The sequence below is a fragment of the Acinonyx jubatus genome, chromosome D4 (genome assembly GCF_027475565.1).
Source record: "Acinonyx jubatus isolate Ajub_Pintada_27869175 chromosome D4, VMU_Ajub_asm_v1.0, whole genome shotgun sequence".
Taxonomy (NCBI): Eukaryota; Metazoa; Chordata; class Mammalia; order Carnivora; family Felidae; genus Acinonyx; species Acinonyx jubatus.
The window spans coordinates 3,616,345-3,644,288 of NC_069391.1; the positions used below are offsets into that span (position 1 = coordinate 3,616,345).

A 27,944-nucleotide genomic window follows, 5' to 3' on the forward strand; every position below is an offset into this window, starting at 1 on the left:
TAAAGTAAATAAATTTTTATTGCAGATTAATGTGGATTTTAAACATACCATGAACAAATAATGTACCACCTGAAAAGTAGAGGAGAGAAAGGATAAGGGAGAAGAGGAAGAGTCATTCTGGTGGAGGGGTCGGGGACTGGGTCTGGAGCAACAATTAGAAATACAATAAACACCCCTCGAAGGCCTTTGAGCCCTTGATTTGTGGCCGGAATCCATACTGGAACAAGGGCGGTGGCCGGAACGGTGTCGGGAGCAGAAGCAGGAACCAGCTGACTCTGTTCAGGGGCCCGCTGTCCCAGCACAGGTCCCAGGTCACCTGCTGGCTCTCCAGCCCCTGCAGGAGTCGCTCCAGACTCCACCCCTGCCCGCAGAGACGCCGAGGACCCGGATGCCCTTGGGTCGGGCTCTGGGGTCGCACCGGCTTCTGCTCCTGCCCCGGACTCTTGAGAAGGAAACATAGTGATGGTTGCAGCGGCTCCAAGGCGTCAGGGGGAGAGGAGGGAAGGCTCCCCCCTGCCCCCCACCCATCGACAGCCTCTCCAGGGGCCTTTGCAGACACACAACTCACCCCAGAGCCTCCCCGAGAAGCCGCGGCCAGGGACCCACACCAGGACCTCTGCCGCCTGCAGTCCGCAGCCCCGGCTCTCAGTCTGCTCCTGGCCCCACACCAGCCCCCGGGGGCTCCTCCCTGGGTGGCCCAGCACCGCCCTGGTCCCATGAACACACATCTCCCACCCCAGCCTTCTCACCCCCGGGCTCTGGCTCCGGGGGCTCGGGGTCCTGATCCCAGGACCCGTGACCCAGGACCCTGTGGGGGGGCCGGGGCGGTGAAGGAGGCCTTCCCAGGCCAACTCCAGGCTCTGCTTCCCAAGACCTCCCTGCAGCCACTCTCTCCCTCGGTCCAGGGTGGCCCTCCTGGGAGACGGGGCACACACACAACTCTGTAGGGCAGGTGTATCGGGATTCGGCCAGACGTTTCCCGATTTCATCGGTTGATTTCTGTAAAGACAGTGACCCGCGGCCATCCCGGAGACATCACAGCCGTGCCCGGCCATCCTCAGTGTCCTTCCACCCTCTCCACTGTGGCTCCCAGATTGGACACAGACCTGAGTGTGCATACACCTGTGCCTGGGACACAGTGACATCCACCTACAGGGCTCGGGATGAACATTGGGGACAAGAGGGCCACCTCAGCACACCCTGTCCCTCCCAACCAGCCTTGACCGAGTGTGAGCCTGACCCGCCCCCCCAGGCATCTGACCCCTTCATCAGCCTGCACCTGCTCGGGTGGACCCTCCACACACGACCTCTCCATCCACACAGACACACAGACACACACACACACACACACACACACACACACACACACACACACGGGGGGACATGGGGCCACACAGGTGAGATCAGAGTGGTGTCGGGCTGGACTGGATGTCTCTGGGTCTCCCTGTGGTACCTTTGGGTCCCTGCGAGCTAGAGACCTGAGGCGTCCTGTGGACGACCTGACCCAATGTCTCCAGGGTCGGGAAGCGTCGCGGCCACGGGCTCCCCAGAGCCAGCAGCCGCGGGACACGGGCACACAACAGGAGAACATGTTCGTCAGGCAAAGGTGTCCCAACGAATGAGCCCAGTCGGGCGCTGTCTCCAGAATGTGGGTGCCTGGTGACCCGGGTTCTGAGTTCAATTGGGCTCTGTGACCAAGGAGGTGAGGTCACTTCCTGGGGTCCCCTTACCCGGCTTCCTGCTCCTACAAGAGCCTCTCCCAGGCTGCAAAGGGCTCCCCTCCACCCCATGCCCTGTCCCTACAGTGACACCAACACAGCCCAGACACGTCCCCGCGAGGCCTGGTGCGGCCGGTGCCACGGCTTTGGGTCCATAGAGCTGGGTTCAGACGTGGGTTTTCCTCCTGACCAGTGCTGGGACCCTGCACAGACCCCGTGCCTCCTGGGGCCCCCCAGTCTCCCCATGTGCACAGTGGGGTCCTTGTGGCATCTACTTGTAGGGGCGCCATCAGGGAACCACCTGTAGACACGTCCCGTGCCTGCTATCCCATGAGGCTCGTGGGCACACGTGGCCGTGGAGGATGAGGAAGGGGTGCGCCTGGCACGGAACACAGGAGAGGGCAGAGTGGAGTCTCCTTGAGGTCATGGCCTCCTGCTCAGCCCAGACCCTGGTGTGTGCCGACCCGTAGGGCACCTGGACCCCAGCGGCCGGCCGGGCTCGGGGACGGACACCAGAATGTGTCCCTGTTGTCTGTAGCTCTACACAACTCACCCTGTCCCTCCCAGTCACACTTGACCTGGGGTGTGGACATGACCCTCCCAACAGCCTGCTCCTCCTCTGGGTGGCTTCCCCCGCACGTCCCATCCTTACAAACACACACAGCCTCACACACACTCACAGACACAGGGAGGCTTGTGCGACTCACCAGTCGGATCAGGGCCGTGTCAGGCTAGACCGGCCAGTCCTGGGCCTCCCGGTGTCACCTTTGCGTCCCTCCGGGCACGTGACCAGAGGCTTCGGGGGTGAGCCCGGACCCACCGACTGCAAGTGGGAAAAGGCTCTCCCTGTGGGCTTTCCTGAGACCACAGCCTCGAGATATCAGGATACAGCATGAGAACACGTTGCGCATTCGAAGGTCTCCAACCACGGGAGCTGAGTGGGGTGCTTCTCTAGAATGGGGGTGCCTGTGATACACACAGGGGCATCTTGGGGATCCCCTGGCCATCGGCCTGGCGTGGCTCCCCTCATGGGCATGTTCCCTGGAGACAATGTCCCCGCCCCACACCACTTTTCTCCCCCACTGCCTGTCACCTCCAGGGTCCACTCATCCTTTGACCCCCACGTGGAGGATTACTTACTGGGGGGCGGGGAATGTGTTTCCATGCAATTGCGTGGACCTATGCCCACTCGGGGATACCCAGAGGAAAGGACCCCACATGGGATGGGTTCAGTGGTCCTCCGTGATCTTAGAGGCTCTCATTCCCTCGAAAACCCCATGGAAAGTGAAGCCCTGGCCTAGGAGCCCGAAACCTCCCCCAGCCCCTCTAGGCTCTGCTCACCTGGTGGGTCCCCGGCCAGTCCCTGCCTCTCTTAGCCTCAGTTTCCCGACTGTTCCATGAGCGCTTGGAGGAGGAGCTTCACCATTCCGGCTAGAGTGGCCCCTGGCTCCCACCTTTGGGCAGGATGTGGGGCGGGAGCCTTGGGGGCCGGGAGGTGCTCCCACCAAAGGTCGAGGCAGGCGGAGTCTGCGTAGGTGCACCGGGACCATGTGACGGCGCGCACGGGACCACCTCGCGGCAGGAGCCCACGACACCTGGGGTTGCACGTATCCGATCTCCACCGCCTGCTCAGGCCCTGGAGTCTCTGGGAAGGACCGGGAGGACAGCCCGGGCCCTGGGGTCCCGCCTTGTTCCTGCCATGGGAGGGGTCAGTCTGCATCACCCATTTCACAGAGCAGGAGAGTGAGGCCCAGAGAAGGGAGGCAGCTGTTTCTGGGCACAGGGCTGGTCAGCAGAGAGCTGGAATACCACCTCCGGAGCCCCTGCCAGCCCGGGCAGGGACCCCCGAGTCGAGGGTGATCCTTCCCCTTGTGCCTGGCCACTCATTCTTCCCAGACCTTGACGGTGGCCTGTTCCTTTTGGCCACAGATATTGCTGGCCGACCAGCAGGGAGTCCAGATGGTAGGACAGGTCTAACTACAGGACACAGGGACACCTGTGAGCTACCAGGAGCCACATTGTGGTCTCTGTCCCCGAGCCTGCCCGGCAGCTGGGGTCCAGGTGCCCAAGGGTCAGCACACACCTGGGTCTGGGCTGAGCAGGAGGCCATGACCTCAAGGAGCCTCCACTCGACCCTCTCCCGGCTATTGCCCGGTCTCACCTGTCCTCCCTGAGGGGCTCCAGGGCCCGGATCCAGGCCCCTGATGGCTGCTCGGGCTCCAGCCGAGAAAGATGCAGAGCCTGTGGAGCAGCTGGACCTCTTGGGGCTGGAGGGAGGGCCGGGCACCCACGGGCCTTGGCTGGGGAGGATGAAGGCCTCTTGGGGTGAGGAAGAGGCCGGGACCTGGTCCCAGGGTCACAGCTCATGTATACAAAGGGCTGAAATCACTGAGTGCCTGGGGGATGGCCAGTTAAAGTGGCCCCCTGACACTTTGTTTTCCTGGCGGTGCCCCCTGGCCTCCAGGGCCTCTTCCCACCCTCTGACTCCGCCCAGGGCTGCAGCCAGGCACAGGCTGGACCTCTGTCCAAGGTCCTGCCAGGAAGACAAGGCGGAAGGAGGAAAGGAGAAGGGGAAGGGGCGGTCCGACTTCTCCCTGCCCTGAGTTGGCCTCCACTGCTGCCTCCAGGAGCCCTGGCCCAGCCATGCCCCATGGTCCAAGCACCTGGACCCCGGGGTGGAGTCTGCGGTCCAGGCCAGCCGGGTGAGATGGGTGTAGTCACTGGCCGTCGTGTCCGCAGATGTCCAACCCACCTGGCCTCGCATCCTGAGGCTTGCCTGGATGGGGAGGCCATGGTTCTGGGGCTCAGGAACGTTGGGGTTCCAGAGTAGTTGGGGGAGGTGGGAACATGGGGGACCAGCCAGGTGGGGAGCGATTGGATTCATGCACGTCAGCGTCACCTCTGGATCATCCACAGGTGATGGGTGCCGGTCCCTGGGCACACGTGGCCATGACACAGACCCGGCTGACCCTGGAGAGGAAGGCCTGTGTCCCCGGGGCACCTCCCATCCACCTACCCCCGGGGGCGAGCCTGGGCCACACCCACGCTGAGGCACTTCCCCGTCTGACCCTCAGGGACAGGGGGGGACACTGAGGTCAGGAGAGGCAAGGACTGGCCTAGGACAAGTGAGGTGTGCAGGGTCCAGGAGCAGGGCTGGTCTCGAATCCTAGGCCAGCCTCTACCCCACATCGGGTTCTCCCTGGGAATGAGAGCCCCTGAGATGCTCGGGGGTCCCTATGCACCCCATCCGTGTGAGGCTGTGACCTCTGGGCATCTCCAGAAAGGCGTGTGCACACACACACACAAACACACGCACACGCACACACACACACACACACACATATTCTGACTGTCCAACTGGAGATTAGAGGGGAGTCCACACTGGGAGGGGGTGGGTAATACGGGGGAAAGAAGAGAAAGGTTGGAGGCAGTGGTGCCATGGGGCAGGGACATCAGGATTCCTGGCAATAGCCCGGGACCCACCACATAGGGAGGGGATATGTGCCGGTTGAGGGTCAGGGGGTCCACAAGTGTCCGGGGGGATTGACAGGAACTAGGGTAGAACGGGGTCTAGGGTCCTGTGTCCACCACGCTGAGCCCATGGAACTAGGAAGTGTGGATGGGGCTACGGCACAGAAGGACTCAGCTTCCTCCTCCTAAACTGGGCTGCGTCGACAGTGTCCCAAGGGTCCCACAGGCTCATAGACGACTCTGTGTCCTGGGATCTTCATCCCTGGCCCTCTGTTCTCCCCTCCTGGGAAAATGCTTCCTACTCCCTCAAGGTCCTTTGGAGTGGAGGGCAGCCTGGCCGCCTGGAGGACCGAGGACCTGGGTTTGCAGCACGTGGCCAAGCAGTGGACCCTGATGTGGACACCGAGGTCAAGAGCCTCCTTGTTGGAGCCTCGGGTCCTCATTAGGAAGTGGTTCCCCAGGCAGAGCCCTGGCTGGGGAGAGGAGGCCTCATGAGGGACCTGAGCACCGGGCCAGGGGAGGGACACGGGCCACAAGGGAGGCTTCTGAGGGTTGTCACCTGGACCCTGGAGCCCACAGGACCTGCGCCTATGAGACACAAAGAGAGAGACAGAGTCCGAGGCAGGGACAGAGAATGGACCCACGAGAGAGGAAACCAGAAATTCCATGAATCGGCTCAGAAATGACACCCGGTCATCCTATTCTAGCCCTTGGAACCCAGTCACACGGGCCGTCCACCCGGGAGGGGAGGGGGTGACAGAGGCACATAGGACCAGGAATCAGGAAGGCTGGGAGCCACAGTGGGGACCGCCAAGCACGCAGGCCCAGACCAGGCGCTGAGACCCAAGCCCAAATGTAATGGAGCCCCTGGCATGCGTGTCTGGTGGGCACAGGGTCTGAAAGAGTTCACCTCCACCTTCCCTGGGCCTGGGACCCAGGCAGGAGGGGTGGCTGTTCGGGACCCGAAGAGGACCCAGGCCCGCGTGAGTGTGTTCCGTGCCAGGCCTACCCGTTCCTCGTCCTTCCCCGGCCACGTGTGCCCACGAGCCTCATGGGATAGCAGGCATGGGACGTGTCTACAGGTGGCTCCCTGATGGCGCCCCTACAAGTAGATGCCAGAAGGACCCCACTGTGCAGACGGGTGACCGGGGGCCCCAGGAGGCACAATGCAGGGTCCCAGCACTGGTCAGGGGGAAAACCCAGGTCTGAACCCAGCTCTGTGGCCCAAAACCCGCGGCACCGACTGCACCAGGCCTCGCGGGGACGTGTCTTGGCTGTGTTGGTGTCACTGTAGGGACAGGGCTGGAGGAGAGCCCTTTGCAGCCTGGGAGGGGCTCTTGTAGGAGCAGGAAGCCGGGTAAGGGGACCCCAGGAAGTGACCTCACCTCCCTGGTAAGAGAACCCAACAGAACTTGGAACCCGGGTCACCAGGCACCCACATTCTGGAGACAGTGCCCGACTGGGCTCATCCGTTGGGACACCTTCGCCTGACGAACATGTTCTCCTGTTGTGTGCCTGTGTCCCGCGGCTGCCGGCTCAGGGGAGCCCATGGCCGCGACGCTTCCCGACCCTGGAGACAGTGGGTCAGGTCGTGCACAGGACGCCTCAGGTCTCTAGCTTGCAGGGACCCAAAGGTAACACAGGAGACCCAGAGGCATCCAGTCCAGCCCGACACCGCTCTGATCTGACCTGTGTGGCCCCACGTCCCCTCCCATCTGTGTGTGTGTGTGTGTGTTTGTGTGTGCGTGGAAGGAAGGGTCGTGTGTGGAGGGCCCACCTGAGCAGGTGCAGGCTGATTAAGGGGTTAGATGCCTGGTGGGCGGGTCAGGCTCACACCCCTGTCAAGGCTGGACGGCAGGGACAGGTTGTGCTGGGGTAGCCCTCTCGTCCCCAAGGTTCATCCCGAGCCCTGCTGGTGGATGTCACTGTGTCCCAAGCGCAGGGCTGTGCACACTCAGGTCTGTGTCCGATCTGGGAGCAGCGGGGAGAGAGGGCGGAAAGACACTGAGGATGGCTGGGCGGGGCTGTGATGTCTCTGGGCAGTCCGCGGGTCACTGTCTTTACAGAAAACAAGCGATGAAATCGGGAGGCGACTGTCGGAATCCCGATTCACCTGTCCTACAGAGTTGTGCGAGTGCACCGTAGCCCAGGAAGGCCACCCTGGACCCAGGGAGAGAGTGGCCGCACGGAGGTCTCAGGAAGCAGGGCCTGGAGTTGGCATGGGAAGGCCTCCTTCACCGCCCTGGCCCCTCCACAGGGTCCTGGTTCACCGGTCATGGGATGAGGACCCGGAGCCCCCGGAGCCAGAGCCCGAGGGTGAGAAGGCTGGGGTGGGGATGTGTGTTCACGGGGCCCGGGCGGTGCTGGGCCACCCTGGGAGGAGCCCCCAGGGGCTGGTGTGGGGCCAGGAGCAGAGACTGAGAGCCCCGGGCTGCGGCCTGCAGGGGGGCAGGGGTCCTGGTGTGGGTTCCTGGCCGCGGCTTCTTGGGGAGGCTCTGGGGTGAGTTGTGTCTCTGCAAAGGCCCCTGGAGAGGCTGGCGCTAGTGTGAGGTGGGACCTTCCCTCTTCTCACCCTGACGCCTTGGAGCCACTGCAACCATCACTCTGTTTCCTTCTCAAGAGTCCGGGGCAGGAGCAGAAGCCGGTGCGGCTCCAGAGCCCGACCCAAGGGCATCGGGGTCCTCGGAGTCTCTGCGGGCGGGGGTGGAGTCTGGAGCGACTCCTGCAGGGGCCTGGGAGCCAGCAAGTGACCTGGGACCTGTGCAGGGACAGCAGGCAACTGAGCAGAGTCAGCTGGGTCCTGCTTCTGCTCCCGCTTCTCCTGGTTCCACCATTCCTGCGTCTGATCCCAACACTGTTCCTGCCACTGCCCTTCTCCCCGCCCCTGCCCCCGCCCCTGTCAACGCCCTTCTCCCCGCCCCTGCCCCCGCCCCTGTCAACGCCCTTCTCCCTGCCCCTGCCCCCGCCCTTGCTCCCACATGGATGCCAGTCACAAATCAGGGGCCTGAAGGCCTACACGGGGTGTTTACTTTACTTTACTTTTGTTATATTTTATTTCAAATTTATTCTCCAATCCCTGACCCCGACCCCCCACCAGAATATCTCTTCCTCTTCTCCCTTGTACTTTTTCTCTTCTACTTTTTAGCTGTTACTTTATTTGTTCATTAGTTATAATCTATAGTAATCTTCAATAAAAAGTTTTATTTATTTTACATTGTGCAATTCCTGAGCACTGGGTACGCTCACAACGCCGTGAACCACGCCACAGAATTTTGTGGCAGAATATCTCGGTCCCCAAGGGTCACCGTGTATCCGGAGCCCTCACTCCCCATTCGTGCCCCCGCCAGCCCCTGGGAACCCCCAGTCTGTTTTCTCTCCGTGTTCCGTTACCTACTCTGGAGGTTTCCTTCCAGTGGAATCTTGTAAGAGATACCTTTGGGTCTGCACCGACTTTTCAGACGGGACAGATTCATTTTTGTACTTTGTGGCCGTTTGAAATAGACTTTTTCTCGTTTGATATTGAAATCACAATGGACTAAGGATTAGGTGGGAATATGGAGGCCCCTTCGCTGACAATGGGCACGGTCTCGGGGTGGAGACCCCTGTGCGTGCTGTGACACCACAGCCTGAAGCCAGAGAGGACACGGCTGGTCCTCCCGTGGCCCAAACAGTAACCAGGTTTTGCAGAAGGCCGGACGGTCACATCACAGAGGAGAGAGCATCCCTCCTCCCCGGGATGGAGGCCAGACCCGTCCCAGTCCAACGGGAGGCGACCCCCGTGGGAGCAGGCGTCAGAGATGCGGGACGTCCCGGGGTGGGACTCGGGTAAGTGAGACCCGAGAGAGGCAGCGCCGGTCACCTTCAGACGGGCAGGTTTCTGGTGTGGGGACTGGCAGCCTTGGTGTCTACGTGAGGAAGCAGAGGCCCCTGCCGATCCCCAGCGAGAAGTCCTCGTCCTGCAGGGGACCGGCTGGCCCAATACTGGGAGAGCCCCCAGAGCCCAGAGTCGGCCCTTCCCCAGCCCATGTGGGGCCACAGGCAGGGTGGTCAGCTCTACTCCCCTGAGTTAAGGGGGGGCCCTCAGCGGGTGGTGGGGTCCCCCAGGAAGTGAGACCCCGAGCCCCAGGACACCAAGATGCACGCCTGCGGGTAGGACAATCCAAAGTCAAGAGATGGGCTTCCTGACTCAGGTCATCTTACCAGTGACCCAGGCTGTGCTATTAGCCTCGGTGTCCCCATCTGTGACATGGGGATGTAACGGGCCTTCTAGATGGGTTGTCACATTCCCTGAGAGATGAGGTGGAATCGTGGCCTCGTGCCTGGAGGACATAAAGGGCCACCTGGAAGGCTGTCCCAGAGTCCCCCAGAGCACAGGATTCCGCATGCCCCTCCTTGGCCCCTGCCTGCTGTCCCCCTTCTGGGAACACTCAGCGTTGTTTGCAGAGGAGGTGGAGACGATCCAGGAGGTCAACAGGTCCCACGTGGACGAAGGTCAGCGCTGGAGGGACAGAAGGACGTGTCCCGTGCCCCCTTCCAGGGCCCGAGCTGTGACGCCCTCTGACCGGACCTCTGACCTGACCTGGTGTGGACCCCACATCTATGGTTTCCCTCTCTCCCTCCTTCTGTTCCTCCTTCCCTAAGTCAGCTGGGGAACTCAGGTCCCTGCTGTGTGCTGAGCACCATGACCTCTCCAGTGAGCACGACCTGATAGGTCCCCCACGTGGCATCTTCCTTTGCAGGGTCTGAATGTTCCTGGGCCGTGTCCCCTCTGGCGAGTCTGGGAGGGAGGCCTCTGCCCACGTTCCGACAAGGAAGCACGAGTCCAGAAGGTCCAGACGACCTGCCCCAAGTGCCAGCGTGTGGAGCCTGGACAGAGGGTGGTCCCCTAGCAGAGGAGGACTTGGACCCACCCAGCCCGGAGGAGGAGGGGGAGCACCGGTGCGGCCTGGCACTCAAGTCCGCTGGGAGACGGTGTCCTACCCGGACCAACCCTGTCCCCAGGGCATTCGGGGACCTGAGTTCCCAGGTGGCAGGCAGGCCCCGGCTGGCAGGAGAGGAGGTGCCCCTGGGGCAGGACAGAGCCCTCAGGCAGAGCGGAGGGTCGCCCGTGCTCTCCCAGGGGCAGGTGGACTCGGGTGCCCTGAGGGGGCGTCACCGGGACAGCTGTGCCTTGCCAGCCCCAGTTCCCCAAATCCAAGCACAAGACCCTAACAGCCTTTGCCCCACCGCCCAGAACAGAAACCGCTTCTGTCCTTGTTCCTTTGTGGATGCGTCCATGCCTGCCCTCAGCACCCTGTCTGCTCCCTGCTGTGTGCACGCACCTGGATCCCAAAGCAACCCCGGACCCCACCCAGGAGGTGGTACGGCCTCTCACCCACAGCCAGCAAGGGGGAGCGCCGTCCCCATGGCCCTCCTCACCCTAAGAAGACACATAAGCCATATTCACCAAGGTTTTTAACCATCGTACACACTCACACACACACACAGAGCGAAGGGTGGGGGCCCTGGACGACCCGCACACGTATGTCTCCTGCACCTCCCGCCGCCCCTGTGCTTTTGTGGGTTTGCTCTGGTTCTCTCGGATCCTCCTCCCGGCTCCCTTTAAGGCGTCAGGTCTCTGCCCGAGTCCCTGGGTCACCCACTCACCTCTCCTGTTAGGAAGACGTGCAAATGCACACCCTGCATTTCCTCCCATCTTCCTCTCGCCTCCCAGACGTCGGTCGTCAGATTTGGGAGTCGACAACACCCCTTGTGTCTTCCCTCACCTGTCCTTCCACCCTGCGCTTCCCAGGCCGTCCCCGAGGCGGTCTTCGGGCTGGATTTGTCTCCTGGGAGGTGGGGGTCAGCGGACAGAGGGCAGACGGTGCCGGTGGGGGCAGGAGAGGGCCGTGGTCCACAGGCCGAGTGCTGGCTTGTCTGCCAGGGCCCCCGGGCTGGGTGAGCCTCGCCAGCTCTCCTCTTTCTTCCCGGGAGGCATCCTTGTCCTGAACGGGCACCAGGGAACCTGAGTGAAGAGACCACTTTGTTTTGAGACAAGGGGCGGAGTGGCAAGGGCTGCAGAAGACGTTGGCCTTGGGTGGGGAAAGCGAGGCCGGCCACGCACCGCTGTCCCGTTCAGGTCCCCTCTGGCACCTGGGTGTACCTGCAGCCGGAGGGGCTGGTTCCCGGCAGGCTGGCCTCGTCCCTCTGGAGTCCCCGGTCCCTCCTCTCTGCCTGAGGACTCTCTCCCAGAGACGGGAGCCCATCATAGCTGTCTCTGGGGACCTCTGCTTCTTCACCTTGTCACCTGGACGGCCGGTCCCCAGACCAGAAACCCGCCTGTCTGAAGGCGACCAGCGCTGCCTCCATCGGGTTTCACTTGCCCGGATCCCTCTCCGGGACGCCCCTCATGTCTGACGCCTGCTCCCATGGGGGCCGCCTCCCTTGGACTGGGACGGGTCTGATCTCCATCCCGGGGAACGCACTGGCTTTGGTGCATTATTTGGCCCAGAGGCCTCTGAACCTTTCTGGCCCTGGTTCGTGAGGGATGCTCTCCCCTCTGTGGTGTGACCATCCAGCCTTCTGCATCTCCCAGTTTGTGATTGGGCCACGGGAGGTCCAGCCCTGTCCTGACTGGCATCAGACTGTGGCGTCACAGCATGCCCAAGGGTCTCTATCTCTGACATGTGCCCTCTTTTACTGACACAGCCTCTTTTATCCTCGTGACATCCCCTCCCTTCCCCGTTGGAAGGCCCGTGTGACCGGTTCTGAGGAAGACAATATAACGATGGGTGTCGCTTCCAAGCTGGTTCATAAAAGCCTGTGGTGTCTCCGCGTTCCTTTTCTCCCGGGTCCATTCCCTGTCTCTGTGTCAGTGTGTGTGTCTATGTGTGTGTCTCTCTCTGATGAAGCAAGAGCAGATAATATAAGCTGCCCCAGGAGGCCCAGGGCCAAGAACCTGCAGAGGCTCCGGGTTGAGACACAGAAGTCCTGAGACCCCCCAGTCCCAGCCGAATCCTGCCAAGAGCACGTGCCCGGTCGAAGTCTTGGAGGCGGACCCTGCCCCACTCAAACCTCAGCTGAGGCTGCAGCCCTGGCCTCCTGGGTGACCGTGGGGCTGAGGCTCCCAGCCGAGCTGAGCCGGGAGACTGGTACAGAAAGTGTGAGGTGGTCCAAGGAAGGTGAATGTGTCCCCCAGCACAGACAACAGGACATCCTCCAGGCTGGGGGCTGGGCCCGCCCTCCTCCCTCCCGAGCTCTCTCCGGCCACACTGGCTCCTCCTCTCCGGACAAACCCTCTGTGCCTCCGAGTCTCTGCAGCTTTGCTCTTCCCCGCAGCACACTGCTTGCAGACATGTGCGGGACTGGCTCCTCTTGTCCTTCTGGGTCCCAGCATCAGGGCCACCCTGGAGGCCTTGAGCCCCCCCCCCACCCCACCCAGGGGCCCCTGGCCGCCTTCCTTCACCCCGCTTCATTTCCCGACACTGTTGGTTTTTCCTTTCACACGGATTCGCTCTTGTGCCTTGATGCACCTCCCCCTCCGGGCTGTGAGCTCCTGGAGGGCTGGGACCTCACGGGACCTTTGACTCTGGCCCCCGGGATCAACAGCCCCTGCTCGGGGTGAGAGGCACAGGAGCTGAATGCATCCAGAGAGGATCTCAGAGTCCCTACCTGCCTCTGAGCAGCTCACGCTGTGGACATGCAGACTAATAGTAAGAGGTATATGTTGGGTTGGGGGCAGGGACGCCCAGCTTGACCCGTGAGCGTCCCTTCCCGCTCCAGAGGCTGCACTGAGCACAGTGGACACAGCCTGCCCCCTGGTGATCAGCACCGGCATGACAGTCCCAGGCTTGGAAACCAGAAAACTAAACACACACCTCTGTTTGGATGTAGTCAAGGCAGCAGCCCTCCCTGGCCCTAGAGGGGCACAGGGGCAGGACCTGCGGGCTCCAGGGGCGATGTGAGGACTTCAGAAGCCTCCTTTGTCCGCCGTTCCACCTCTCCCGTCCCGGTGCCCCATTCATTCCTAAGGCTTTCTCACCCCAGCCAGGGCACTACCTCTGGAAGCCCTTCCTAATGAGGCCCCGGGGCTCCGACAAGGAGGGTCTTGACCTCGGTCCCCACACCAGGGTCCGCTGCTCGGCCACGTGCTGCCCACCCAGGTCCTCGGTCCTCCAAGCCCCCAGGATGCTCTCTGCTCAGAAGGACCTTGAGGGAGGAGAAAGCATTTTCCCAGGACCAGAGGCATCGTGAGGCAGGGGTGGAGGTCCAGGGCCAGCAGACAAGCCTGTGGGACCCTTGGGCCACCACATCTATGCAGCCCAATTTACACAGGAGCAAGCTGAGGCCTGTCCCATAACCCCCTACCAGTAGAGGGGTGTCTCCTAGCTCCAGGCTGGTGGTGGACACAGGACCCCAAACCCCGTCTTCTCCGTGTGACCCGGGGAAGTGCCCAGCCCAGACAGCCCCCTGGGTACCCTGGAGACCCCGCTGGCCATCAGGCTGGCACGTCTCCCCACCCCACGTATGAGCCCTGGTCGTGCTGCTAGCCCACTGGGCACCCCTGCCCCTTGGCAGAGCTGCCTCCACTCCCCTTCTTCTTGCCCCGGTGTCACCTCCCCCTCCATGGTGTACTCCCCTTGAGCCGCTGCCGGGTGGTCAGTGTGCGTGGGTGTCTGTGTGTTTGTGTGTGTGCTTGCCTGTACGGTGTGGGGACATCCAGATATAACAGCCCCACCTCGTATGGGGTTGATAGGGATCCGACGGGATCTCAGGGGTCTCATTCCCAGGGCGAACCCCAGGGGAGGCCTGAGTTTGGCCTAGGACGGAGACCCCCACTGCTTGGACTCTGCCCACCTCACGTATCGTAGGCCGGTCCCTGGCCTCAGTCTCCCACCTGGCCCTGAGGTTGAGCGTGGAGTGACGTCAGCGTGGACAGGGCCCAGGTTCTCCTCCTGGGTGGATGGAGAGGAGATGTGCCACGCACACAGGCCTCCCTAGTAAAGGGCAGCTGGGTCTCGTGTCCTCGGCCTGGCACGGCCGTGTGCCCTCCCCGGGGGGCTCCGTGCCTCTGATTCCGTGTGCACCCTGCGTCCAGACCGCTGCCCTGTAACCTCAAATCCTGTGAGCCCTCGGATCAGCCTCACCCCAGCCAGTGGGCTGCAGACTTGAGGGCCTGGTGGGTTGGACACACGGGTACACGAGGGTCGCCGAATGTACCTATACCGTCCCAGCTGTCACAGACCCCACGCTCCCCCCCAGGGTCCAGCTGGGTACACGGCCGGGGCAGGGGGCCTGGAAGAGACGGTGGACACCAAGTACGGGCAAGGAGAGGATCGGCCTGTCACCTCCCGCCTCCCCCTCCTTCTCTCCACCTCCTCCCGCGGTCTTCCTGCCAGAACCGGGGACACAAGGGGCAGCCTGTCCCTGGCTGCAGCCCTGGCCGGGTCAGAGGGGTGGGAGGGAGCCCAGGAAGGAGGGGGCACGTCGTGGGGATGTCTGAGTGTTGGGGGTGGTTAGAGTTGCTAGGGACTCCCCGGGGTGTTCACTGACTTCACCCCTTCTTATACATGAACTGCGGCCCCGGGATCAAGGGCACTCAGCTCTGAGTGACCAAGTCCAGCCATGAACGGGAACAAGAGACTCAGTCTTCACCCTCATGGAGCCCTGCCCTGACCATCACAGGTCTTGTCCTGGGTTGGGGCTCCCCCAGCAAGGTGACCCCCGTGCCTCTTGCTCACCTTCCTGAGATGGGAGTCACAGACCCCATTTTCAACGAAGAAAATGAGGCTCTGACACCCACCACGTGAGCTTGCGGGTCACAGGGCTGGGACATGGCCCTATTATGGGTTTGCCTCACAGACAATCCGACCCAAAGCCTGAGCTCGCACGGGAGCCTGAGGAGGCTCCAACCCTGGAGATGAGGACGTCCTGGGTGGGGGCCATGGGAGGGGCGGTGGCAGCAGGGGCCTCTGAGGGGCCGGGGCTCCGTGGGCTCCCTGGGGGAGGAAGGCCCTAGGGAGGCCAGAGTGGGGTGAGGGGTGCCAACGGGGGAGGGCGTCTGGGCCAGCTCACGCAGGGCGCCGGATGTCGGGCCAGGAGTCGGGGGTCACTGCAGGTTGGGGAGGGTGGGGATGCTCTGCCTCTGTGGCCCCCAGCTGCTGACCGTGGGGGAGACGCCGTCCCACCGCTTAGGCTGTGAGCTCGAGGGCGGGGTGGTGTCTGGGCTTCACCATCGTGTGCGGGTGCCTGCACACAGCAGCAGACAGACACGGGTGCTGACGCGTGCGGGGATGAGTGAATGGACACCGGGCTGCGGCTCCCATCTGTCTCTGTCAACAGCGGGGCCCGCGTCATGCGGCTCTGGGACGGTCCCAGTGAGTCAGCGAGATGTGAAGTGTTATTCCTCACCCGGCACAGTTTGAGGGCTGAGAATCCAGCTGGGGACGGGACGGGGTGTGTGCGCATGGAGCTGACCGGAGCGGGTGCCGCTCGAGCCGGGCACAGACGCCAGAAATACGTCGCTTGCGGGTGTTCTCGTCGGCCCTCCCTCTCTGGCTGGGGACGTGGTGGCCGCCGGCCTGCGGCAGAGGGAGTAGCGGGAGGGAGCGGAGTCCACACGGCCCCCAGGCGAGGGGCAGGGGCAGCACAGAGCGGACCCGGAGGGGCAGGGAGAAGCGCCCGGGGCCTGCAGCCTGCCCGTCTGGACACGTGTGTGGGCTAAGCAGGTGACCTCTAGCCGGTCAGTCCCTGGAGCCACGACACTGGGGCGTCCGAGGGCGATGCCGCGGAAAGCCAAGCACCCTTTTCCCAGTTTGGTGCCGACTCAAACGCCCAGGACCCACCTGGGAGCCAGGGGAGGTGGAGGTCAGCAGTGGGATTATGGGATGTCCCCGGGCCCATCACTGTTCTTTTTCTCATTTCTAACATCCTGTCGGAAATATGCCAGTACCTGGAACAAGGTATCACACACGATGTCTGCAGAACACCCTGTTGTAGATTTCCTGAAACAAGATCCTCTACAATTAGGGTCATGGCAGACGCTGGACCCCGGCCAGCACCCCGGCGGGAGACACCGTGGCTGGCGTGCAGGGTCTGGGGCGGCAGGGCCGCCTGGCAGGGGCGGGGATGTCGGGGGACGCACATCTCCCCCGGAAACCTGCTGTGTTTCTTGGGTCTCAGCCCTCCCCGCAGTGTCTACATTTTGTATTCCACCTGAAACTGGCCCAACCTTCCGTTCCAGAATTTCACATGGCCAGGAACAGCCGGGACAGAGGAGTGAGCGCACAGGTGTTTCCTACAGCGGCCCTGGGCCAGTGCCCACCTTTCCTGGCTTGTTTCCCAACTGTCCCTGAGGGCCTGAGGTGGAACCACATCGCTCACCCAGCCTGGGGGCAGTGTGGGCTCTCAGCAGGGCTGGAGGGTAGCAGGAGGCAGGGATGGGGACACTGGGGCAGGACTGGGGCCCTCCAACCAGGGCAGGGGAGGAGACGCACGCCTGAGGCAGGGGAAGGGAGGCTGGGGCTCAGGTCGCGGGCCTCGTCCTCACTTAGCCGAGTCCGGAGACCCAGCCGCGTCCCTGGACCCGGTCGGGAGGGCGCACCCCGCCCCGGAGACTCCGCCCCTCCTGGTCCCGCGGGGCGCACGTCCGTGGGGGTGTTGGAAGGGTTCCTCCAGCCGCTGTGGGACCTCGTCGTGCGCACTGGGTGTGCACAAACGGTTGCAGGGCGACCCGTGCCCGCCCACACTTTGCAGCCCTTGCACGGGATTCAACCGGTGCCCAGAGTCCACTTAGGACTTTCTGGTGCCGGGGCAGGTCTGGGTGCCCTTCGACTGCCCAGCCGCCCTGGGGGACCGGGGATCCTTTGCCTGTCCCCGGGCCTTTGTCTTGCACTGTCCTTGTTTGTGTACGAAAGGACCGGCTGGAGACCTCCGTCCCTCCGTGGAGGATCGGGGACCCCTGTCATCCAGCAGGTGAGAAGGCGGATCCTCGGCACCAAGGGGGTCACCGTCCACCACCACTGCCCTTGACCCCCTCGGGGCCCGGGGGCAGGGGCACACCTGAGGTCATTTTTCCTGTAATGACCTGGTAGCAGGTGCCCAGCTGTAGCTAGGGAGGCTGTGTTGGGCCTTTTCTATACACAGAATAACACAGATGTGCTGGTTTCCGAAGGCTCCTTTAATACAGCTGATGTTGTCAAGGTTCCCCATGAGTGCGGCATGGACCGGGATTTCAGTCGGTCTCAAGCCCAATAATGTTCTTCAAATCATTTTTATTGTGTAGATAGGCCGTGTTCTGTATCCACTCAGCAGTCGATGGACATTGGGGGTGTTTCTACCTTTGGGCAAGTGTGAGTGGCAATGCTGTGAATGTTCACGGTCAGGCTTTTCACAGGTTTTCATCCCTGGATCATACGGATACTCCGTGTTTACGTTTCGAAAAATGGCCACACTGTCTCCCAAAGGGCTACATCACTTTATATTTCTGCCAGCAAAGGAGGAGGACCCCAACTTTTACGGATCCTTGCCAACACTTCTTAATATCCATCTGTTTAATGACAGCCATCCTGGTGGATGTGCACTTGTATCTCATTGTGGCTTTGATTGGATTTCCATCCTAAAGAACGATGTGGAACACTGTTGGTCACTTGTTTATCGTTTCTCGAGAAATGTCTCCTCAGCTGCATTTCCCATTTTTTCTTAATTTTTTTTTAATGTTTATTTATTTTTGAGAGAGCCAGAGACAGAATGTGAGTGGGTTAGGGGCAGAGAGAGAGGGAGACACAGAAGCAGAAGCAGGCTCCAGGCTCTGAGCGGTCAGCACAGAGCCCGACGCGGGGCTCGAACTCACGAGCTGTGAGATCATGACCTGGGCCGAAGTCGGACGCTCAACCGACTGAGCCACCCAGGCGCCCCTGAATTTCCCATTTTTAAATTGGATGCGCAGTTTCTTCCTATTGAGTTGTAAGATTTAATATGCATTCCACATGCAAGTCTCTTAGGATATATGTCCTTAGCCGATTCATTGTCCCATTCAATAGGGTGCCTTCTAGCTTTCGTGATGCTGTCTCTCAGTTCACCTCCTTCTAGTGTTTCTTTTTGAGAGGGAGAGAGAAAGACAGAGTGCAAGTGGGGGAGGGGCAGAGAGAGAGGGAGACACGGAATCTGAAGCAGCTCCAGCTCTGAGCCATCAGCACAGAGCCAGATGCAGGCTTGAACCGACGAACTGTGAGATCATGAGCTGAGCTCAAGTCAGCCACTTAACTGACTGGGCCCCCCGGGCACCCTGATTTTGTTTATCTGACGCGTGGCATTCAGTCAATTCCGTATATACCTCGATAATTGGGTAGCTGTGTGTATGGCCGAGTGATCACACAGCAGGTCCTGTTAACGTCCATCTGCACACGTAGTTGCATATGTTTTCTTGTTACAGAGACTTTTCAGATTTACCCCTTTGCAGTTTCCACACGTGCAATACAGTATTAACTATACTGACCACGCTGCACATCATGTCCCTAGACTTATTTATTTTATCACTGGCAGATTGTACCTTTCGACCACCTTCCCCAGTTCGCTCATCCCTTAGCCCCTGCCTCTGGCAACCACCAGTCTGATCGCTCGATCTGTGAGTTCTTTGAGCTCTGTTTTTAAGATCCCACTTACAAAGGAGATGTGATACTTGTTTTTCTCTGTCAGACACATTTCACTTTGCATAATATCCTCTTCTGTGTTGTCACAAACGGGTTTCCTCCTTGTTTATGACTGACTAGTATTCTATGATATGTACGTTTCTGTGTGCGCACACTCCCACATCCTCTTTTTCCGTCCATCCATCGTGGACGCTCGGGTTCCTTCCACGTCTTGACTCTGTAAGTAATGCTGGTGGGCGGGGGTAAGATATCTTTTGGCGTGAGTGTTTCGTTTTCTTCCTATGAATACCCGAAAGTGGAATTGCCGGGCTACATGGTGTTTCTATTTTCGATGTCTTGACGAGCTTCCATGATGCTTTCCGCATTGGCTGCACCAGTTTACTGTCTCGTACAATTTCTTTCTTGGCACTGTGCTTGTATCCTGCAGCCTTGCTGAACTATTTTATTACTTCTGGAAGCTTTTCTGTGTATTCTGTACGATTTCCTGTATACCCAGTCATGTGGTTTGCAAGTAGAGACGGCTTTCCTTCATTCCCTCCGACCTAGATGTCTGTTATCCCCCTTTGTTGCCTCGTCGACACGGCCGAGACCTCCGGGACAGGGTGGGCTGCAGCCGGGGCTTGGGCCTCGTCCGTCTTGCTCCTGACCTCGGGGCCAAGGCTTCCAGTCTTTTCTCCGTTCCGGGTGACAGGAGCTGTGGCTGGTTCGCAGGTGGCCTGTAGGAGGGCTCAGGAAGTTCCTTTCTGTTTCTGCTTTGAGCGTTCGTATCACGAAATGGTCTTGGATTCTGTCAAGGGTTTTCTGTACTCAGTGGCGATCGGATTTTCCAGCAGCTCGAAAAGCACGAAGTCGTGTCGCTTTCCCTCTTCTTCTGTGTTTCTCCCTCACACAAACACACAGAACTTCTCTGGAAGCTCATCAGGATCCGGATGGGAGCTCTTTGGTCTTGGATATCCTAACCTGAGCCTTCTCAGTCCCCTGTGCTCCCCTCATCTTCCTCCTCAGCCTGAAGGACCCCGGGGCCCCGTCCCTTGGGCCTCACCGATCCCACCCCATCGGAACCAAACTGTTCAGTCCAGATGCCAGACACACACCCCTGGGGGCCTCGGGCCTCCCCTGCCACCTGTCCGTGTCAGGTACCTGCTCCTCCCGTAGGTGTCCCCATGTCAGGAGAGAAACACCAGGTCCAGACCCTTGGTGTCATCTGTGACTTCTTGCTGGCCACCAACTCTCCCAGTGGTGAGGTGGCTACCGGAGGGCACTAACTGTTCAAAACATTTCAAGGCATATGTTAGTCTTGGTTGCCTAAGGCAATGGCTGAACCGAGCAGAACAACTGGAAGAAAGGCCGAGTGGTGAGGAGCTTTAGGGAATAAGGACCTAGAACCTCTGGCCCATTATTCCTGAGCCTCTAGGACGCTTGCAAGCATGGGCTGGGTGCGTGTTCAGGAAAGACCTGAGAAGGGCCCCGGCTCTCCCCTCTGGTGACTGTCAGACTCTGCAATTAGGAAGTAAAGGTCAAGGCAGAATTGTAAACAGCCTGGGTGGTGTGGAAGGTGTATCCTGATCTTTGCAGACCATCTCCTCCCCATCTGTAAAGACTGGAGGTTGTTTTCTTCTTTTGGGGGGGGGTGGTGGTTCCGGGCGTTTAAGGAAATGTCTGCCCAAAGAACGCTACATTCACAGAACAGACACTTCGGTGACCACACACGACAAGGAATATAGATTTTACACAATTAGTTCAGAAAAGTCACTACAGTGGCAACTACTGCGAGCTGTGCCAGTAAACCCTGGAGGGGAAGACTGATATTTGAGTTGTACATTATACTATTCAAAATGTCAATTTTCAACAAAAAACATTTAAGATTTTTTTAATGTTTATTTGAGAGACAGAGAGACAGAGACAGAGACAGAGCGCAAGTAGGGAGGGGCAGAGAGAGAGGGAGACACAGAATCCAAAGCAGGCTCCAGGCTCCAAGCTGTCAGCACAGAGCCTGACGTGGGGCCCGAAGCCACAAACCATGAGATCATGACCTGAGCTGAAGTCAGACGCTTAACCGACTGACGTACCCAGGTGCCTCCCCCAAAACACTTTTGAAAAAAAGTTTATTTATTTATTTTGAAAGAGAGAAAGAATGAATGGGGGGCAGAGAGAGAGGGGGACAGAGGATCCTACGTGGGCTCTGTGCTGACGGCAGAGAGCCTGATGTGGGACCAAAACTCACAAATCATGAGATCGTGACCTGAGCTGAAGTCGGATGCCTAACCAATTGAGCCACCCGGGCACCCCAACTAAAAAACACTTTTGAGGTGTGCAAAGAAACAAGAACATGGACCCCGTAGACTGTTGAAAACAAAGCAATTGACGGAAACCGTTCCTGAGGAAGCTCATGCATTAGACTGTCTAGACTTACTTAAAACCAACTATTTCAAATATGCACAAATACCTAAAGGAAACCATGAGAACAATATTCCCCAGGGAGAAGATAACAATGGTCAATGCATTAGGAAGTGTCCCCTCCTCTCATTTTGAGGAATTTGGGGACAAGTCGTGTTAATTCTTTGTCAGATCGTTGGTAGAATTAACCAGCAGTGAATCCTGGCACTGAGATTTTCTTTGTTGGGAGGGTTTTGATTCCTGATTCAATCTCTTACTATAGGTCTATTCAGATTTATTATTTATTCTTGAGTTGCTTTTGGTAGTGTTTTTATTTCTAGGAATTTATTGTTGTTGTTGTTGTTTTTTTAGAGCGAGAGAGAGAGAAAGAGAGAGAGAGAGAGAGAGAGACAGAGAAGTGGGGCTCACTGGAACTTGTGTTTTACCTGAAGTGGGGCTTGAGCTCACCTGATGTGGGACTTGAACACACGAATTGTGAGATCATGACCTGAGCCGAAGTCAGTCTTAATGAATGAGCCGCCCAGGCGCCCGGAAATTGACCCGTTTTATCTAGGTTGTCTGATGTGCTGGTGGAAAACTCTTTGTGGTATCGTCTTATAATCCTCTTTATTTCTGTAAGGTTGGTAGTGATGTCTCCACGTTCATTCCTGATTTTAACAATTTGAGTCTACTTCCCCCCCAACCCCGATCAGGCTAGGATGGGGCTACTATTATAAACAGCAAAGAGAAAAACCAGAACATAACCAGTATTGGTGAGGATGTGGAGAAATCAGAACCCTCGTGCCCTGTTGGTGGGAAAGTAAAATCTGCCACCGCTCTGGAAAGCAGTGTGGTGTTTCCTCAAACATTAAAAATGGAACCGCCCTATGATGCAGCCATTCCACTGCTGGATACACATTCAAAGAATTGAAAGCAGGATTGTGAAGAGTTATTTGCACACCCAAGTTGCAGCAGCACAATTCCCAGCAGCCAAGAGGCAGGAGCACCCCCAGCGTCCACCTCCACCAGTGAGTGATGGATGAACAAAATGTGGTAGGAACGTGCATTGGTTCATCACCCAGCTTTCAGCGGGAAGGAATTGCTGACATCTGCCATGTGGGTGAACCTTGAGGACAGGATGCGAAGTGAACTAAGCAAGTCACGAAAACACAAACGTTGCACGGTTCCACTTCTATGAGATGAGGTATGTAGAGTGGTCGGCCTCACAGAAGCAGAAGGAGCAGGGTGGTTTTGGGGAGCTGGGCAGGAGAGGGAGACCGGGAGTTGTTGTCCACCGGGTATAGAGTTCCGGTTCTGCAAGATGCAAAAGATCTGGGCATCGGTTGTGCACCACTGAATACGCACCGTGATACCGTGCTTCACGGTAAATATATATTTGGTCTTCGCCCCTGTTTCTGGCAGAGATTTCCCCAATTTCCCGAGTGATGAAAACCGTGACACTGCCTTTTGCTGTGTTCATGGGTGGCTTTTGGACTCTACCTGAGAGGTAGGCTGGCTGCTGGGGGAGCCAACCCTGCGATTGGATGGCTGGAACTTTCCATCCCCTGCCCCCACCTCTGGGGAGGGAGAGGGGCCGGAGACGGCGTTCAGTCCCCAGTGACCAGTGATCCAATCAATCGTGCCCGTGTAATGAAGCCTCCCCGAACGCCCATCCGACTGGTGAACACGTGGAGAGAGCAGAGAGTGTGACATACTCGGTTACTGTCACGGGGCCCGAGTGTGCACGGGCACTGGCTTCGAGGGTCCCAACAGACCAGGTTCGGCCACTCACCGCTGACAAAAGCCAAGGGCAGAGAGACACAGGAAAGGGTGGTGACTCAAGAAAGGATCCATTTCGGTGAGGCCGGCACCGGGAAGACAGGGGGCTGACATCTCAAGGTGCTGCAGACAGTCCTGGTGGTGGTTCTCTCTCTTTTTCTTTCTTTTTTTAATTTTTTTAATGTTTATTTATTTTTGAGACAGGAGAGACAGAGTATGAGCAGGGGAGGGGCAGAGAGAGAGGGAGTCACAGAATCGGAAGCAGGATCCAGGCTCGGAGCTGTTAGTACAGAGCCTGATGCGGGGCTCGAACTCACAAGCTGCGAGATCATGACAGGTGCCCCCCCCCCTTGTGAAGTTTTATTTGTTTCTTAGGATTTTACATGAGGACAATCTAGGACAATGGTCATGGGTACTTGAGGTGGACAGTGAAGGTCGGGTCGATCGCTGTCTTGGGGCCAATCCCGCGGGGTCTTACTGACGTCAGGGACGTCCGTCCCTGTTGCTTGAGGGTTAGTTTGGCTGCCCTCAGGGTCTTTGGCTGGCGTTACGAGACGAGCTGGGAGGAAGGACCCGATCGGTCAGGAAGCACAGATGATGGGCAGAGAGCAGGGGGGCTCCGAGCCTCCTCTGCACCTTGCCCTGTGCTCCCCATCCCTTCCGCCCGGCTGGTCCCGAGTGCTGTCCTGTGTGACAAACGGGCGATCTAGGAGGTGACAGGCTTGTCTGAGTTCTCTGAGCCACCCCAACGTTATTCGAACCCGAGGGCAAGGTTGTGGGAACCTCCTCTCTATAACTTAGAGACGCGGGCGACCTCTCTGCCCGGCCGCTGAGTGACCCCTGAGTTGGCCGCACAGAGACTCCAGGGGCCACACACAACAAAGGAAACAGACCTCACGCGGTTCAGACAAGTCACAGCCCCGAAAAGCAAACAGTAGCAGCTTCACGGAGCAGCAATGATGAGGCTCGGGGAGCGGGGGCTGCAGAACTGAACGGTGGGCGGGTCGCCAACCTTCGACTGGAGCCAAGCCCCGCCCCCTGCAGGGCCGGGTCCTGGTGGCTACCAGATGTTCCACCTGCTTCTCCGCGACTCCACGGCCGGCCGGACACAGCAACGTCACAACGTGGGTCAGAAACACAAACATATCTGGGCATCCACCGCCACCTGAACTATTGTCCATTTTTGTAACTTGAGGTGGGCAGAGACAATGGGGGCAAGGCCTTGAAGAGGGTGGTTCCTGGCCCAGACTTTGTGTTTGGGGGTAAACGCCATGCAGACGGGCCTTTGCTGGGCCTGAGGAGGGGACAGGTATGGGGACCCCAGCCGCAGGCACTGCTGTCCCAGTGATGCCACCTCTGGGCACCCGAGTCCACGTGCCCCTTGGGGAGCACTTGTGACCCTCCCCTCTGCCTGAGGGCTCTGTCTTGCCCCAGAGGCACCTCCTCTCCTGCCAGCCAGGGCCACGTGCCACAGGGAGCGCGGATACCCCAATGGCGCTGGGGACAGAGCCAGTCTGGTTAGGACACCGTCTCCCAGAAGCCCTGAGCTCCAGGCCGCCACGGTGCTCCCCCTCCTCCTCCGGGCTGCGTGGGCCCAAGTCCTCCTCTGCTCAGGGACCAGCCTCTGTCCAGGCTCCACACGCTGGCACTTGGGGCAGGTCGTCTGGACCTTCTGGACTCGTGTTTCCTTGCCGGGAACATGAGCACAGGCCTCCCTCCCAGACTCGCCAGAGGGAACACGGCCAGGAACATTCAGCCCATGCCAAGGAAGATGCCACGTGGGGGACCCCGCTGAGTCGTGCAAACCGATGAGGTCAAGGTGGTCGGCACATGGCAGGCACCTGAGATCCCCGACTGAATTACGGAAGGAGGGAGGGAAGGAGGGAGGGAGTGAAACCACAGAAGCAGGGTCCACACCAGGTCAGGTCAGAGAGCGTCACAGCTCGGGCACTGGAAGTGGGCACGGGACACGTCCATCTGTCCCTCTGGCGCTCACCTTCCTCCACGTGGGACCTGCTGACCTCCTGGATCATCTTCACGTCCTCCGCAAACAACGCTGAGTGTTCCCAGAAGGGGGACAGCAGGCAGGGGCCAAGGAGGGGCTTCTGGAATCCTGTGCCCTGGGGGACTCTGGGACAGCCTCCCAGGTGGCCCTTTATGTCCTCCAGGCACCAGGCCACGATTCCACCTCATGTCTCAGGGGATGCGCCAACACACCTAGAAGGCCCATTACGTCCCCATGTCACAGATGGGGACACCAAGGCTAATAGCACAGCCTGGGTCACTAGTTAGACGAGCTGGGTCAGGAAGCCCATCTCCTTGACTTTGGATTGTCCTACCCGCAGGCGTGCATCTTGGCGTCCTGGGGCTCGGGGTCCCTCCTCCTGAGAGATCCCACCACCCGCCGAGGGCCCCTACCCACTGAATCAGGGGAGCAGAGCTGACCAACCTGCCTGGGGCCCCACATGGCGCTGGGGAAGGGCCGATCCCGGGCTCTGGGGGCTCTCCCAGTACTGGGCCAGCCGGTCCCCTGCAGGACAAGGACTTCTCGCTGGGGATCGGCTGGGGCCTCTGCTTCCTCACATTGTCACCTGGGCTGCCGGTCCCTAGACCAGAAACCTGCCCGTCTGAAGGTGACCACCGCTGCCTCCCTCGGGTTTCACTTGACCGAGTCCCTCCCCGGGACGCCCCGCATCTCTGACGCCTGCTCCCGTGGGGGTCACCTCCCCTTGGAGTGGGACGTGTCTGGCCTCCATCCCGGGGAACGCACTGCCTTTGGCACATTATTTGGCCCAGAGGCCTGTGAACCTTCTGGCCCTGGGTCGTGAGGGATGCTCTCCCCGCTGTGGTGTGACCGTCCGGCCTTCTGCATCTCCTGGTTTCTGTTGGGGCCACGGGAGGAACAGCCGTGTCCTGTCTGGCTTCAGGCTGTGGTGTCACAGCACGCACAGGGGTCTCCACCCCGAGACCGTGCCCATTGTCACGGAAGGGGCCTCCATATCCCACCCAATCCTTAATCCATTGTGATTTCAATATCAAACGAGAAAAAGTCTATTTCAAACAGCCACAGAGTACAAAAATGAATCTGTCCCGTCTGAAAAGTCGGTGCAGACCCAAAGGTATCTCTTACAAGATTCCACTGGAAGGAAACCTCCAGAGTACGTAACGGAACACGGAGAGAAAACAGACTGGGGGTTCCCAGGGGCTAGAGGGGGCACGAATGGGGAGTGAGGGCTCTGGGTACACGGTGACCCTTGGGGATCGAGATACTCTGCAGCAAAATTCTGTGGCGTGGTTCACAGCGTCGTGAGCGTGCCCCGTGCTCAGGAATTGCACAACGTAAAGTAAATAAATTTTTATTGCAGATTAATGTGGATTTTAAACATACCATGAACAAATAATGTACCACCTGAAAAGTAGAGGAGAGAAAGGATAAGGGAGAAGAGGAAGAGTCATTCTGGTGGAGGGGTCGGGGACTGGGTCTGGAGCAACAATTAGAAATACAATAAACACCCCTCGAAGGCCTTTGAGCCCTTGATTTGTGGCCGGAATCCATAGGGGAACAAGGGCGGTGGCCGGAACGGTGTGGGGAGCAGAAGCAGGAACCAGCTGACTCTGTTCAGGTGCCCGCTGTCCCAGCACAGGTCCCAGGTCACCAGCTGGCTCTCCAGCCCCTGCAGGAGTCGCTCCAGACTCCACCCCTGCCCGCAAAGACGCCGAGGACCAGAATGCCCTTGGGTCGGGCTCTGGAGTCGCACCGGCTTCTGCTCCTGCCCCGGACTCTTGAGAAGGAAACATAGTGGTGGTTGCAGCGGCTCCAAGGCCTCAGGGTGAGAGGAGGGAAGGCTCCCCTCTGCCCCCCACACAGCGATGCCCTCTCCAGGGGCCTTTGCAGACACACAACTCACCCCAGAGCCTCCCGAGAAGCCGCGGCCAGGGACCCACACCAGGACCTCTGCCCCCTGCAGTCCGCAGCCCTGGCTCTCAGTCTGCTCCTGGACCCACACCAGCCCCCGGGGGCTCCTCCCTGGGTGGCCCAGCACCGCCCTGGTCCCATGAACACACATCTCCCACCCCAGCCTTCTCACCCTCGGGCTCTGGCTCCGGGGGCTCGGGGTCCTGATCCCAGGACCCGTGAACCAGGACCCTGTGGGGGGGCCGGGGCGGTGAAGGAGGCCTTCCCAGGCCAACTCCAGGCTCTGCTTCCCAAGACCTCCCTGCAGCCACTCTCTCCCTCGGTCCAAGGTGGCCCTCCTGGGAGACGGGGCACACGCACAACTCTGTAGGGCAGGTGTATCGGGATTCGGCCAGACGTTTCCCGATTTCATCGGTTGATTTCTGTAAAGACAGTGACCCGCGGCCATCCCGGAGACATCACAGCCGTGCCCGGCCATCCTCAGTGTCCTTCCACCCTCTCCACTGTGGCTCCCAGATCGGACACAGACCTGAGTGTGCATAGACCTGTGCCTGGGACACAGTGACATCCACCTACAGGGCTCGGGATGAACATCGGGGACAAGAGGGCCACCCCAGCACACCCTGTCCCTCCCAACCAGCCTTGACCGAATGTGAGCCTGACCCGCCCCCCCAGGCATCTGACCCCTTCATCAGCCTGCACCTGCTTAGATGGACTCTCCACACACGACCCCTCCATCCACACAGACACACACACACACACACACACACACACACACACTGGGGGACATGGGGCCGCACAGGTCAGATCAGACTGGTGTCGGGCTGTACTGGATGTGTCTGGGTCTCCCTGTGGTACCTTTGGGTCCCTGCGAGCTAGAGACCTGAGGCGTCCTGTGCACGACCTGACCCACTGTCTCCAGGGTCGGGAAGCGTCGCGGCCACGGGCTCCCCTGAGCCGGCAGCCGCGGGACACGGGCACACAACAGGAGAACATGTTCGTCAGGCGAAGATGTCCAAAGGAATGAGCCCTTTCGGGCGCTGTCTCCAGAATGTG

General features: G+C 59.6%; 2 long non-coding RNA genes across 3 annotated transcripts; one reads left to right on the top strand and one right to left on the bottom strand.

The window, feature by feature from the left end:
* On the bottom strand, window positions 1–27,930 carry LOC128312069 (uncharacterized). 2 transcript variants are annotated; one of them, XR_008290863.1, is made up of 3 exons: window positions 27,747–27,930; window positions 27,061–27,310; window positions 1–442 (listed from the first exon to the last, which is right to left on the bottom strand). It is a non-coding gene; the product is annotated as an uncharacterized LOC128312069 (long non-coding RNA). The 2 variants fall into 2 exon arrangements; XR_008290862.1 differs by lacking the exon at window positions 1–442 and adding an exon at window positions 26,313–26,754.
* LOC128312073 (uncharacterized) lies at window positions 1,421–23,148 on the top strand. Its single transcript, XR_008290868.1, has 2 exons — window positions 1,421–1,648; window positions 22,618–23,148. It is a non-coding gene; the product is annotated as an uncharacterized LOC128312073 (long non-coding RNA).
* Window positions 27,931–27,944: the final 14 nt, after the last annotated feature.